Source organism: Hibiscus syriacus, unplaced genomic scaffold, assembly GCF_006381635.1.
Source record: "Hibiscus syriacus cultivar Baekdansim isolate YM2019G1 unplaced genomic scaffold, ASM638163v2 tig00110386_pilon, whole genome shotgun sequence".
NCBI classification, from domain to species: domain Eukaryota; kingdom Viridiplantae; phylum Streptophyta; class Magnoliopsida; order Malvales; family Malvaceae; genus Hibiscus; species Hibiscus syriacus.
In genome coordinates, this window is record NW_024062716.1 from 103,987 (window position 1) to 119,714 (window position 15,728).

Here is a 15,728-nt window from a genome sequence, read left to right on the forward strand (position 1 = left end):
CTGCCATTTTGTATTGAAAAATAGCTTTAGAGGACTCATATCTCTCTTGACGTGCTTGCACTTCATATATTTCTTTGAGATTTTGAATCATCTCATATGCAACCATGTCCTCATGTTGCTTCTGAAGCTCTGGAGTCATGGTGGCAAGCATTAGACATCTAACATCTAACATATCATCCATATGTTTCTTGAATTTGTCTTTGTCAACTCTTGAAGCATTAACTGTCGGTTCATCAGGAACAGGTTCTTCAATGACATATTCCTTCCTTTCCTATTTGAGAATAATTTTCAAATTACGAAACCAGTCAAGGAACCTAATACGCCTTGGTCTCGATTGAAAGTTCGTATTGCCACCTACTGAACCCTCCGATCACGCATAATCAGAACATCCCTTAGTTATTATTGTTGTTTTTATTGTTATTGTTGTGGTGGTGGTGTCTGAAGTAGCTTACGGCGATTCTGTAGGTATTTCCTGTAGCTATGCCAGGGAATTCTAGTTGCAGCGTCTACCTAGGTCGGTTTTTGCTATGAGAATCAGCATCTCTATTGTTATTTATTCATGTATGAAATTATTATTATTTATTTAGGTGTGCACTTACCTTGTTTTTTTATGGGAAAATAAAAGGAAATTTGGACGAGAGGCCAAGCGATAGAGTTCTGTATGATATTCTTATCCAAGAAGGAGGATAGTATATTTGTATATCCCTCGAGACAAGGAAACCGATAAGCCCAAAGGATTTCCTTTGTTGAATACGAAAATGAGGATGTTGCTGATTATGCTGTCAGGCTTTTTTCTGGCCTTGTTACTCTCTGTAATCGAACCTTGAAATTTGCTGTGAGCTTTTTTTTTCTCTTTTCTTTTTCATGTTGAATTTATCTAGCTCTTTTATCATTAGAGGGTAAAGTTTCACTTGTTTGTGCTGTTCTACACAAGTAAAAGCCAGATTTAGTACAAATTGGCAATTAAGCTGTGTAAATGGAAATATTTCCGTTTCCTCTGTGATCCATAATCTTGATCTTCCGAGTTTGTTTGTGCAAGTATCAAAATATTGACTGAAATCTCCTAACAGATTTCTGGGCAAGACAAGACTTCACAAAACTTTCCCAATGCAGCCATGCCTGCTACATCGAGGCAATACCATGGAGTAGTTAACCACATGGAAATCTCTCAGCAGCTGAAGAGGTCATCAACCCCTTCTAGGGTACCAGATTATCCTGCACTTTACACCCAAGGTGATTATTTTCTCTTATTTGTTTCTTCTATTATCTTTGTTTTTAGACTCTCACTTCATTGCGTATTGAGTTCCATGAGTGCTAAAATGTTCGTTTTGATCCAGTGCTACCTCCCCCTGGTGTTTCTCACCACTCTAATGGGTATCGATCACATTTCAATGATACCAATTATGAACACAGTCAAAGGGTTTTTGGGGCAACATTGGATAGCATTAGTCGCCCTAGGTCACGTCGTTACGAAACAAGTGACCCAGTTTCATATCCATCTTACTAATTTTTACTATGACAGCTATAAGAGGGTAAAATTCTTACATGATGCACTAAATATTGGTGGACGGCTGTAGTTATTAAAAAAAGATAGGTGGTAGAGCTATGATCAAGAAGGGGTAAAGTTAGCATCTGTTGTAACTTATTTCGTAGGTCGCATCATTGTTTGTTTATGAATACTACAATTTCATATTTTCACTCCCTTTAAAATGTTGTATTTCTTTCTTTTGGATGGTTATGATTGCATTTTTGCCAGTAGGCTGAAACTGAATATCGAATAATTTTCCTGCCATTTGTTTTTCTTTCTTTCTTTTAGTTGTAAATTTATAATCTATAGTGGGCAAGAACTCAGCTCTACCATAAGGTTATGCATTGGAATCTAGATATTCAGCTTTCTTGTGGGTGCTTAGTAACCAACCTAAGGTTTAGGTCGAGTGAGATGTTTAAGACATTATTATTAATTTTCATGTTGACTAAAAGGATATGTAGAGTTTAGACCTCATGTTTTTCACTAAATGCGTTAAAGTAATAGTTTTAATTGTTTTGAATAAGTGTCAAGGCTTTACCCAAGTTCTAGTTTCTAAAAGCTTGGTTAAACCTTCCCCATGATAAGATCACATCTTGCTACCATGGATAAGCATGGTTGAAGTTTGGTTTACGAAGAAAGTCAACTAAAACTTTTAACTGTTAAAGCTATGACCAAACCTATCTGATATCATGTCTACATCCATTGGTTGGTTACCAGAGGGGAGAAGATTTTGATTGTTGACCACCCTCTTTTAGTCCTTATCAAACTCAACAAGTTTGATTTAGCATTCCATTTGCGCATGTGAGGCACTTTCCAAAGTGTTAGTCTTATTGCGTGCAATTTGTTCTGTTCCCAACATGTTAACATGTTGAGACGAGATAAATCATAATTTTAGTTTTTTTTTTTCACATTGAGAACTATAAAGTTAAGTCACGAGTAGATCTAGCAATCCATCATGATCAAGGTTACCCTCTCTTCATGACATGAATTGCATCTCTTCTCGTTGCTAGTTGTTATGTTGGCAATGTTAGATTTTACCTAAAGGTGTCTGAATCTAATTATTATTTAGAGACCACTGGGATTGAAAAAACATCTTATTATTATTAGACCTAGAGACCCCTTGGATTGAAAAAGCATGCTCCGTTTTAGAAGAATAAGATGTGTTTTGTTTTGTATTTGGTGACTTCACCAAAATCCCCTAGGACTGGAAAAACATTGCCATATTATTATTATTATTATTATTATTATTATTATTATTATGGTGTGAATTGAGAATTAGAGACCCCTAGGTTCATGAAAGCATTTTCCACCCTATAAGAGATTAAGTTGCGTTTTGTTATGTACTTGGTGGTAATTGTCTTCGTTTGTCTCATAGGGATTGATTTTTGGCAGGGGATAAATACTAAAATTACATTTGCATTTTGATCCCATATTAAATGTGGCTTGTAGTTAGTGTTTAAAAAGCTGTGTTTGAGGCGCGCTAAGGCGCAAAGCGATGAGTTCAAAACGCTTAATTGAATGAGTGAAGTGACTTCATTAAGACGCTAGAAGACACTCAAAAGGTGCGTTAGGCGTTGCCTTCCATGGCTTAGATTATCTTTTTTATTTATTTTGTCTGCTTGCTTGTGGGCCACATATGGGACACACAAAACAGTCTTTAACATCAGAAAATGGACCAAGAGTCTAAAAGAGGAGTAATGAAAGGAAAAAAAGAAAACGAGAAGTTATTTTCTTTAGATTTTTAACTCGAACGTTGAAGATAAGCATTTCTATTGATCAAACATACCCAACACATGAAAGTAGAACATGGATGAAGCCAGCATACCCAAAATAGGACAGAACATATCCAACACATGCAAGTAGAACACAACCAAGATTGTGGCCAAGGATTTGGAAAATTAATACAAGGTTTTATGAATTTTAGATGATGGTCATAGGTGTTTTTTCCTTTCTAAATGTTATTCTACATAAGCTAAATGACTATCTAGAGCTACATTACCATTAAGATCCAAAAAGGAAGATTAGGGTTTTTTTTAATAGAAAGTTTACAAAACCTCTTATCTTAGGCACACTTATTTTTCTTTTACATTATACTATCACTAAGATAAGGAATTTTATCTATTAGCAGTGTATATGCTTCTTATTGCATGATAAAATGTGATGTTATATGTTTTTTGATCTCAAAAAGTGTGCATCACTGTAATAAGGCACGCGACTTGCGCTTAGGTTATAGGACTCTTATAGCCTTAGGTTATAGCACTCTTACAGCCTTAGTGTGCCTTGTGCCATATTTTATATTGCATGTAATTTGATTTATTTTTGGCTTAATTGTAAAATGAGTACTTAAATTATCTCTTATCCATTTTAGGTGCTTAAAGTGTTTTTGATAAAAAAAAATATGTGTCTAATATTTTTAAAACTACCATTTTAAGGTCGATTTCATCATGATCGTTGAAAAAAATCATTAAAAATTAGTCATCATGTAGTGTTTAACAAGTGTTTTTTTATATATAAAAAAAGAAAACAAAATTCATGCATTTTCAAAATGGAATTTTAGTTTTTCATTTTTATATAATATCCCAAAATTTATATAATGTTAATTCTTAAATCTCAGGACCTAATTTTGTATTTAAGTCCATGAATTTAGGGAATTGGGATGATGACAAAAGGAATAGTTAATAATTGATGGTAGGGTCTTTGACGGGTGGGTGGGAATTCGGTGGTAGTGGTGGCGGTTGACAATGACAATAGACTTTGGCATTAGGGATTTAGGTGTTGTGGATTTAGAGATTTATAGATTTAAGTTCATAAATTTAGGGGATTAAAATGACAACAAAGGGGACAACCTAGAGTGGTGGTTCAACGGTGGGTGGGTGGGGTTTGTATGATACTGTTTGTAACACCTTAATCTTATGGAATCCAGTGTTACATGGAATCTTTGAAGTGATTAATCATTTTTTATACTATACTCAAAATTTAAAATATTTACACTAAGTATGAAAATGTAGAATTTATAAAAATAGGGCCTTCAATTTTAAACTTAATAAATAAATACATAAATAAATAAAATATTACAAGTTGATTTAATTTCAAATTATAATCTATACATATTCACTGAGTCGTCATTATTATACTCTAGTATTTTGTTGAGATTGTTTTAATGATATTGTTATCCTATTGCACTTTACGTGACTTGTAACCCGAATGTTGAGCTCGTCTCTTGTCTTGCATCACACAATACTTTATAAATATTATACGCATCTATAACATAAGCATGTCAACGAGTATAGTTAAAAAGTAATATTAGCAATGTCAACAATGATATCTAGTCGTTTATCTATATTTATAATCATAAAAGTATGAGACTCGTAATTCCCTTAGTTCACAACTAATGGTCGGGTCATGAGAATAATTATACTGAGTCCTAATCACAATATCTTACAAATATGTATCATAGTATAAATTACACCATTATCACATGATATAATGGTAATATTTGGTGTTACTATAGTCGCACTACAAGAAAATATACCTTAAATGACACACGAATGATGACACACGCTAATTTATGACTTGCAAAAAATGTGTGTCATAAAAAATGTCATGTTTTTTAAAATCTGAACGATTTATGACTTACAATAATGTGTGTCATATTTAATAGTCATAATCCAAAAAATTTGCAAAAACACGGAGTACACTTTTAATTGTGTGTCATCTTTAAAAGTCGTCTTTTAATTCCCCCATTATTTTCATCCTTTCCCGCTTCTTCCCCCTCGATAATGTTCACGCCGCATTCTTCCCCCTTTTTCTCTTTTTCCCTTTTTCTCTTTGCAGTTGGCTGGCTCCCTTCTCACAATGTTCCCCCTGAATCGTTGTTCTGTGGTGATCCATCAAGAGAAGGAAACATGTACGGAAGCACGAGATTCAATAATGCTTACCACCAAAACAGCCAGCAGTCGCCGGGCGGAGGAGAGAAGCGAGGTGGAGGTCTTGGGAGGAGGGGAGGTTGTAGGTCATGTAACCCTTATGGGTTTAGGGTTTTTAAATTCCAAAATCCCCAAAACACCAACAACGATGATCATAAAGAGCACCCCTTGTACGGACTTCGACAAGGCCTACTTTCACTCTATGCCCACATTGGCATCCATGAAGAAATGATCAAGGTCTTTTCTTTTTTTGTTATTTCTCTTTCTTCATATTCTCCCTTAACTGGGTTCATTTTTGTTTTGTTGTTACTTCTTGTTGGACTGTGTGCACTTCTTTTACTTCTTGTTTTTTTTAAATGTCCTCCCTCTTTTTGTTGAAAGAAATGTTGCCTACTACTTATTATTTATCTTTGTTTCTTTGCTGACTTCGTTTAAACAAGGTTGAATCTTGCATTTTTAACCAAAAGTATTGCATTATTCTTTTTGTGGTTGTACATTTTATCCAGGTTTGGGTAAATTGTATATAATTTTGACAAAGTTGCTAGTCGGTATCTGTTGCAAGATTGGATAACCTTTTGCCTTTAAAATAATAATAATAGAAATGCATGACAAGCCACTGAATATTGATCATAGTTTATCTCTGAAGCATACAGGATCATGTTCGAACTAAAACTTATAGGGCATCAATCATGCAACACTAGAGATTTATTGAGGGGAAGGTGGTACCATCATTGTAGCCCTAGTTTTATATTTGATCTCTTTCTTTGTAATACATGTTTTATCATAGTTCCATTTTGTGTAAGATTCATATTTCACCAGTCACAACACAATGTTATACTTTACAGTTTATAATCTCATGCCTAGGTGAAATGCATTTGTGTTTACTTGAGACATATTATATATAAAGCAGCTGGCTCGCAAACAACCTAGTTGGTTTAAAAACTGTTTCAAATTCTATTTAGCTGGTTTGTTCCTCTTCTTCATTATTGATTTTAACCATGCTTACAGGTTGTAATGGATGTTGGATGTGGCACAGACATTCTTTTAATATTTTGTGCTCAAGGTGGTGCAAAACGGGTATATGTTATGACCTTCTTATTGAATGACTGGCATATTTATAACAGTGTTATATGGTCACATATATTTGAGGATTGAATAAATCTTAGTTTTTTTTCATATAATGTGGTACTGGTTTTAACCGGTTTCTGAAGACTGCATCATTTAATAAGTGCAGGTGATTGTTAGAAGTTAAATTATGTTTAACTTTATTTTTCCCCTTTACTTTCCTCTAGGTTTTCTATAACTAGCTTTCTTTGTTCATTTTATAATTTTATCATAAAGAAGATTGTAGGCTTATATTGATCTATTGACCAAGAGAAACTATAGATAGAACTTTAATTTTGTTCATTAGTATTTTTTTAGAATTCTCTTGCTGCCTCAAATTTATATTCTTGTGATGCTTCTGGATTCATTTAAATACAACTTTCTAATATCTGAAGTGATTATGTATTTTCAGGTTTATGCAGTGGATGCCAGTGATATTGCAGTGCATGTATTTTTTAGCATTAGTTCTTAAATGCTTATATGAGGCATTTTTACCTCCTCTTTTGAGAATCCTAAAGTTTAGCTAATTTTCCTTCTCTCATTGTCATTTTCACAATGAGATTATGAGATCTGGTTAGCACAACTATTAGAGAATGCATGCTAATTTTCAATCAATATTGTGGAATTGTATATATTCTTTACTTCTCAGGACCTTTCTTTGGTTGTGTTCTTGTTTAGAAATGAAAATGGCTATTTGGTTTATATTAATAGTTATTGTTTGATTGCAGGCCAATGAAGTGGTGAAAACAAATAACTTAGCTGAAAGGGTCATTGTATTGCATGGGCGAGTTGAGGTAGGCTTTTCTTCTCAAACTTGTAGATGTTTATAATCCTTAAATGGTTGCAAGAACAAGAACCTATATGTATTCTTCCCATACTTATTGAATTCTATGACCATAAATGGTTTGGGTCGGGGAGTTGAATTATTAAACTTGACTTTTCATTGGAGGGATAACTAGTGACCTGTAGGGCTAACTTAGGGTTAGGTTTTCTTTCGTTAACTTGTGAAAGTCAGTGAGAATCTATGTTGTATGGATATGGATATAGATTCGGGGACAGGAAATAGCAGTTTTCAAAATTTTAGGGTACGAATATGACAAATCTACGACAAATATAAAATAAATTTTAAAATTATAAAAAAAATATAGAAAAAATCAGGATGCATGTTTCATTTTAGAATTTATTTTATATTTTCCGTACTCATACCCTGTAATTTTGGAAATTTCTATCCCCATATCCAAGCAACATAGCTTGGATACTGGTGATTTTTTTAAATCTCATTATAAAATGAGGAACATTTTCTGTAAATGTGGATCTTGGAAGAAGTGATTGACATAGCAGCTTCGGGATGCTCATATTGGTAGATGACTACAACAAATACCTAAAATTGTAGTACCCTTTGTAGAGATATATTTGGTTAAATAGTCGTATCTTTTTCATACTTAATATACAGACCGCTCGTTGTTATGGTGATCATAAGATCATAATTGGTGAAAGCTTGCACCTATTGGTCACTGATCCACATATTGTTTTGTGGGTTGCCTGTTTTCATATTGGCTTGGTTTCAACACTCGGTTTATAAATTCATGGATTAGTGAAAAATGACAATATGACATCATATTTCTGCTATTGGCATCTTTGTTTGGATGAGACAGTAAATCAGTGGCTATTGTAAAGTACATAAGTGTAGAAGTACAAGGTAGGCAATTTAAGATAAAGAATCAAAGGGCTTTTGTGCATTCATGTTTAGAGGCTAGATCTGCAATAAACTTATACTTGATGGTGGATTGGAGGAAGCCATGTGCTTTACACTGTTATGATTAATGTGTTTACTTTCCTTGGACTGATTTGTCTCCTTTTGCATCTTCTGAAATACAAGTTACAGAAGCACTTGAAGCTTGGATATGGTATCTGACTACTGTTTGATCATTACCGCACTCTATTGGATCAGATATGCAGAAGGTATGAATTGAAACTTGGGAGAATTATATTGCACTTAGTAGTTCTCTAACTTATCAAAGTTCTGCATAATAATATTAACTAGTTAACAGACTTAATAGTATGCAATGAATCTTCAAAGTTGTGTTCTTTTTGCTAGGTAGACAAGGTGTGAATTTGTCTGTTGTCACCTTCACACCACATAAGATGTACAAGTATGGAGCAAATGGTGAAACTGATGATATGTCGGAATACCATGCTACTTTTTATTTTTCACAAGACTCCCCTTTAGTAGAACTTGATGATGATTTCTTGTGTACACGCCCGGATGGCGAGGGCATATTAGTAAAACTTTATTATGCCGTGATATTTTGAATCGACATATGATTACAATATTTTTGATAACTTAATGTGAATATATTATATGCAAATGGATTGCTTGTATATAATATGATATATATATTTAGTATTATGAGGCATTAAATGTGATTTAGTTTGATTATTTGTCAATCTACAATATATATATATATATAATTTACGAAATACAATCACGACACACGAATGTGTGTCATCTTTTTTAATGACGTGTGCTTCAATGACATGCAATGTAAGCCATACATGCGTGTCATAAATTTATGAAACACAAATGTGTGTCATCTTCATTTATGACGGGGGCTTCAATGGCGCTCAATGCGCGTCATAAATGAGCGTCATAAATGTGTGTCATAAATGCGCGTCATAGATTTATGACACATAATTGAATGTCATCTGAGATTCATGTCGGTGGCTTCAACAACACGCAAATGTGTGTCATCCACACCCATAGATGACACGCAATGAGCGCCATTAAAGGGATTTTTTCTAGTAATGTCGTTAGGTACTAATCATACAAAGCAAGCGTCATGATGTAGTATGGGATCACATCAGCATCATAGAATTCACATCCTTTTAACTTATGAAAAAGGTGCTCAAGACAAGATATGGGTCACAAAGCACTAGCATCTTACTTCCAAGTGGCACTCATTGTTAAGTACTTGGGAATAGATCTATGTCACACAACATCAACATCAAACACTAATTACCTTTCTCCTTTTGAGACACAAGACATGTTTGGGTAACGAAGCATTGGAATGAAGTTTAACTAGTATTCTTTTATTATCTTGGCACGATTCTTAGAATATCTGGATAATCCATCATACACATCCATCAAACGCAATAGACGATTGTTAATTATAAATAATTTGGTGTCCTTGTAGTTTCTTATGTATCAAACAAAAACATAAGTCTTATAGAATCTTATCTCATAAGATTCTTATGGTTATTATAATTATTAAACATATTACATTATTGATGTTTTCACTTAAAAGCTTTATTAGTAAGTTACAATGTCCTAAGACTCTTGTCTTGAGTCTCTCGGCAAAACAAAGCCTATTGCCTTCATTTCTCTTTGTAGTACCGATATTTAGTCGTGAGGTATTGGTAATGGCCTTAGAGTATCAATACTCATCTTTAGTTATGATATCATTTTACTTTTAATATTTTATAAATTTCATTTAGTATCGAAACTCTCATGTAAAGTATCGGTACTACCTTGTGTTAGTTATACTAATCCAGAGTATTGGTACCAATTTTGGCTGTTGGAATATGACATTTGATGTTAGTATTAATATCGTGTCGTTGATATCAATACTTAAGAATAATAGCAATGCTTTATGAATAGAGTATCGGTATTTTTCATTAAAAATCCTAATTATTAATCAATTTTAATATTTTTATCGAGTTTTCACTATCAAGTCCTCTTTAAAAGGTAGATGTCTCATTTTACATCATTAACCACTGTATTTTTATTCATTCGTATCATTATTCTAGTATCATTAATCTTTATGTTATTAGTAAATTATGATGTTTTTAAAGTCCTCACTTGAATTTTATATCATTATTAGATCAATTACAACCCAAACACCTACCAATTAGGTTATTTTTCTAACTCAGGCCTATAAGGGTAATTTATAATTTCAATTCTTTAGGGGTATTTTAGTAATTTTTCACACCCAAGTTAAGTGTTCATTCTTAATCATCATTGAACTTCTCACTTTCGAGTTTATTCGACATCTCGAAGTTCACTAAACAATTTCACTAATGGTATCGATACCTTTATATAGGTATTAATATCTACCAAAGGGTATCGACACTCCCTAGTATTGGCACCAAAAACAATCCAGAAAGTTTCCCAAAATATCCTTTGTATTAGTACTACACATCTAGCATCGATACTCTTTCAAGTAGTATAATACTTCTTTGTGTCTCGATATCAAATTTTGCTCCAAAATGGTCTAAAAGTTACCCTTTGTATTTTTTAAAGGAGTAGTATTAGTACTCTCTTATGCAATATCGGTGTAAATTTGCCCATATTTGCCTGTGTTTGTTTAGTGTCTTTGTTGTTCAACTAATATAGATACTATAGCGTAACAATACATTGTTTCATTCTGAAAACATCCTCAATCTCATCCAAACACTTGTTTTAATGCCTAAGTTAATTATTAAGGCTTATAAAAGTTTTTAGGGGGTCGTCATACATCATTTTTACAATAAGATAACATTGAAACGTCTATAACAACAAATCATGCATTTAAGGCCTCATACTTTTTCACCTCATACAAGCAAGCTATGTTATGCACTACAAGTACTAAGGAAGAGATAGAGTGTGTTACCTTATCCTCCAAGTTATCGAAGTATCTTTTAAGCCTGCCATAGAACTAAGTCTCCCTAGACCTATGTCTTTGGGGGTCTTAGCATCACACTTTCACTACCCAATAAACAACTAAAAGAAAACTAACAATTCCAACATGAAAAAAAATACAACTTGTTGAACACATGAAAATCAGATTGAAAACATGGGAGGAACCTTTGGAGCTCAAATCTTCCTAAACCTCCAAATGAGCTCATGACCACCATTGAAGAAAATGGTAAGCTCATTTTGGAGCTTATGATTCAAGGATTATGAATCTTATCTTAGATTTTTGGATGGGATGTTGATGAATAAGAAATATGAAGCCTTTCATTCATATTCTCTAACTTGGGAAAAGAAAGAAGACTAAGATAAGAAGTGAAGAAGAGAGAAGAAAAGGTGATTTGTCATTTTACCCAAAAACATTCATGCCAAGCATCATAAAATTCTTCTAAATCAGTCATTTTTCCTCAATGGAAAATTAAATCTAATTACTTTTCCCTTCAAGTTTAAAAATCTTCTTTTTATCTAAAAAAAGTTAACTTCTTACCATATTGAACTCAAATTTGAACCAATGGATGCTTGTGCTATAATAGATATATTAACTAAAATTTTGGGTTAACATTCAAATGTAGGATCAGAAATTTGGGTTGTTACAGTGGGTCTACTAGCGGTAATGAATTTTAGGTTATGAATTTGAGTATTGAGGATTTAGAGATTTAATGTTTAGAGAGATTTCAGATTAAAGTTTATGGATTTAAGGGATTAGGATGATGATAAGGGGATGATTGGTAATGGGGGTTCAACTGTGAGTGGATTGATGTTCAACGATGGTGGTTGTTAGTGGGGTTCGATTTATGGATTTCATGATTTTTTATATTTAAAAAAAATGCATTTTTTTCAATGATTAATAATTTTATGTTTTTAAAAATATTTTTTAAAATTTATAACCATTCCTCGCATTTTGATTGGTTGATAATTTTTTTAATTGTTGTGATGGGATTGACCTTAAAATAGTGACTATTCATCTATTTGACAAAAGAATAGATACAAGTAAACGCATAGTATAATTCAATTTTGAGTTAATTGCATCATATGTCCGTAAATTATGATCTTATATGTCTGTAAATTATTATCTTCATTTTAAATTGATCCTTTAAACTTTTAAACATTCTAATTTAATACATAAACTGTGAATCTCATTCTAGATTAGTTCTTAAACTTTTAAACCTTCTAATTTCATCCCTGTACTATGATTCTTATTTTAAATTGGTCTATAAACTTTTGAATCTTTCAATTTTATCCTGATATTCATCCAAATATATAATTAATTTCAATAATAGTTTATCCTAATTTTTTTTTCAAATGTATAATATATAACTTGGTTTAACTATTTTATTAAGAAGGGACATGATTAGTATACATATAATTTGGGATGAAATTGAAATGTTCAAGAAGTTTGGGATCAATTTAGAATGAAGATTGTTGTTTGGGGTGAAACTGAATTTTTCTAAAGATTATGATTAATTTATAGTTTAGGGATGAAAATGGAATGTTTAAAAGTTTAGGGATGAATTTAGAATGAAGGTCATAATTGAAGGATGTGTGATGTAATTAACTTTTAAATATTTATTTTTTCATGAAAGATATATTTATTCAATTTGAAAAGTGGTTGAGTTGATTTGTTTTAAAATGGGTGGTGTCTTCACCGACCGCGAATTTTAGATTGAAAAAGATACAATTGTTTTTTTAACCCAAGGTTTCTCTTTTTGAGTTTTATATGTGCAATCCTTTGAGAATATGTATATATATTTTTTATCAAAACAGTTATCTTATATTCCGCACTCAATTAAAATTTTGCAGGTTCTATCTTTTACAAAATATTTTTTAATAACGAGTTTGTATTTGACGTACCATCAGATGTATACAGTGGTTAAAATAAAATAACAGAAAGTAAAGTGCCCAAATCAGAAATAAATAAAACAGAGAATATAGCATATTAGTGATTTTATGGAACGGTGCCCACACAGACGAGTTTAAGCCAACCCGTGGTATTAGATAGGGATGTCATCTCTCGCCTTACTTGTTCGTTCTCTGTATGGAACGCCTAGGGCATAGTATTCAATATGCCGTGGTATTAGATTTTCAGGCCACAAGGTGAATTCCAACAAAACAAAGGCCTTTTTCTCGGCTAACATGGACAAGGAACTGGCCCTGCATTTCTGTGTTTCTTTAGGTTTTCAGCACTATACGGATCTTGGCATGTACCTTGGCATACCTTTCTTCCACAACAAAGTGACTAAAGCTACTTTTCAATTTTTTATAGACAAAGTTCGGAAGAAACTGAACAGTTGGGTGGCTACCAAACTCTCCTTGGCAAGTTGAGTGACTCTCTCCCGATCCACTCTTTTAGCTATCCCCAATTATTTTATACAGACGGTCACTCTCCCGAAAGGAGTTTGTAACCAAGTTGAGTAAATTACGCGCCGTTTTATTTGGGGTGGAATGCATGACTCTCCTAAAATGGCGCTTGTTAAGTGGGATACATGTAGTCAACCCCTTATGCATGGTGGCCTTGGATTTCGACCACTTCAATCTAAAAATGAGGCGTTTCTAATCAAGATGGGATATAATTTTCTGATGCATCCGGAGGCCCTTTGGGTTAAACTAATGCGCGCAAAGTACAAAGTTCATGATGTTAAACGCAAAAGTCAGAAAAGGGGGCGCATGCATTTTTTCAACAAAGGCTTGGTGTTTTTCAACAAAGGGATACTGGATTCGGTGTCTCACTTTTTAATTAAAATATTTTTTGGGTTAATTACATTTTAGCTATTGTACACTTTAAGATATTTACAAGATTAGTCCTTAAGCTTCAACTATAAATACCCTAACTCATTTAGCTTCAAAATCATCCCAAATCATTTCTTTCTCCCAATACTATAGAGTTTCTTGTAAGTAGTGAGTGTTTTGTAAACACCTGTAAATTTCTCTCTTAGTAAAAGATCTGCAGCAGTCCGAAGACGTAGGCAAAATTGGCTGAACTCCGTTATCAATTTCGTGTATTATTTTTCCGCTTTTATTTGTCATTCTCACTAATCTGGTTATAGGAAAATTACTTGTTACTCATGTATTTTCACAACAACTGGTATCAGAAATTTTGGTTGTGAATTTTGTCAATTTTTTGCGAGGTTGCTATTCATTACTAATAATGTGAATAGTAAAATTCGTGAATAGTAAAAATTTTGTCGGCGATACGAATTTTCGACGAAGGTGTTCTAATACACGGTGGTTTGTAAGAATTGTCAGAAACGATCTAAACGAAGCCAGATTCGAGTGGGAGCGATGGCTGCAGACGAAGGGAATGTGAAAATTAAAAAGTTCGATGGTGCGATCTTTGGCTTTTGAAAGATGCAGATTGAAGATTTTTTGTACCAGCAAAATCTATATCAACCTCTCTTAGGAAAGAAACCAGAGGGCATGAAGAATGAAGACTGGGCTCTTCTCGACAGACAAGCCCTCAGAGTTATCTGACTGACATTGTCCCGAAATGTTGCTTTTAACATAGCAAAGAAAAAGACCACAGCGGGTCTTATGGTGGCTCTCTCCAGTATGTATGAGAAGTCATCAGCCTCAAACAAAGTTCATTTGATGAGACGATTATTCAATTTGCGGATGGCGGAAGGGGCATCAGTGGCTCAACACCTAAATGAACTTAACACAATCACAACCCAGTTGAGTTCCGTGGAAATTGAATTCGATGATGAAGTTCGAGCTTTAATTCTCTTATCATCTCTACCATACAGTTGGAATGCTACTGTTACAGCAGTTAGCAGCTCGTCGGGAAATAGTAAATTGAAATTCGACGATGTTCAGGATCTGGTATTGAGCGAAGAATTCGACGGAGAGAATCGGGTGAAGCATCAACCTCCTCATCCTTGGACACGGAGTCTAGAGGGAGAACTTCAGAAAGAAATTCAAATCATGGCATATCAAAATCCAGAACGGGAAAGAAAGATTTTACCTGTTATAATTGTGGCAAGAATGGTCACTTTAAAAGAGATTGTCGAGCATTGAAAAAAGATACTGGCGCACAGGAATTTGCCAACATGACAGAGGAGACAGGTGATGCCATGATTCTAAGCGTCAACAGTCTTATTGAATCATGGATCTTGGATTCAGGGGCATCTTTCCACTCCACCCCATGCCGAGAAATCATGGAGAACTATGTCAGTGGTGATTTTGAGAAGGTTCATCTAGCTGATGATGAAACCTTGAAGATCGTCGGAATAGGAGACATCCGATTAAAGTTGCCAAACCATACCACCTAGAAGCTGAAAGGAGTGAGACATATTCCTGGCCTCAAAAGAAATTTGATTATTGTAGGACAGCTTGATGGAGAATGATATAGTACAACCTTTTTATGCTGTGAATTGAAGATTACCAAAGGAGCACTCGTCATTGTTCATGGTAAGAAGACTGGTACTCTCTATGTAACCTCAAATTT

The 15,728-nt window shown here is 33.6% G+C and overlaps 1 pseudogene; it reads left to right on the forward strand.

Annotated features, from left to right (window-relative positions):
* Nucleotides 1–480: 480 nt before the first annotated feature.
* LOC120122316 lies at nucleotides 481–1,515 on the forward strand (annotated as a pseudogene).
* Nucleotides 1,516–15,728: the final 14,213 nt, after the last annotated feature.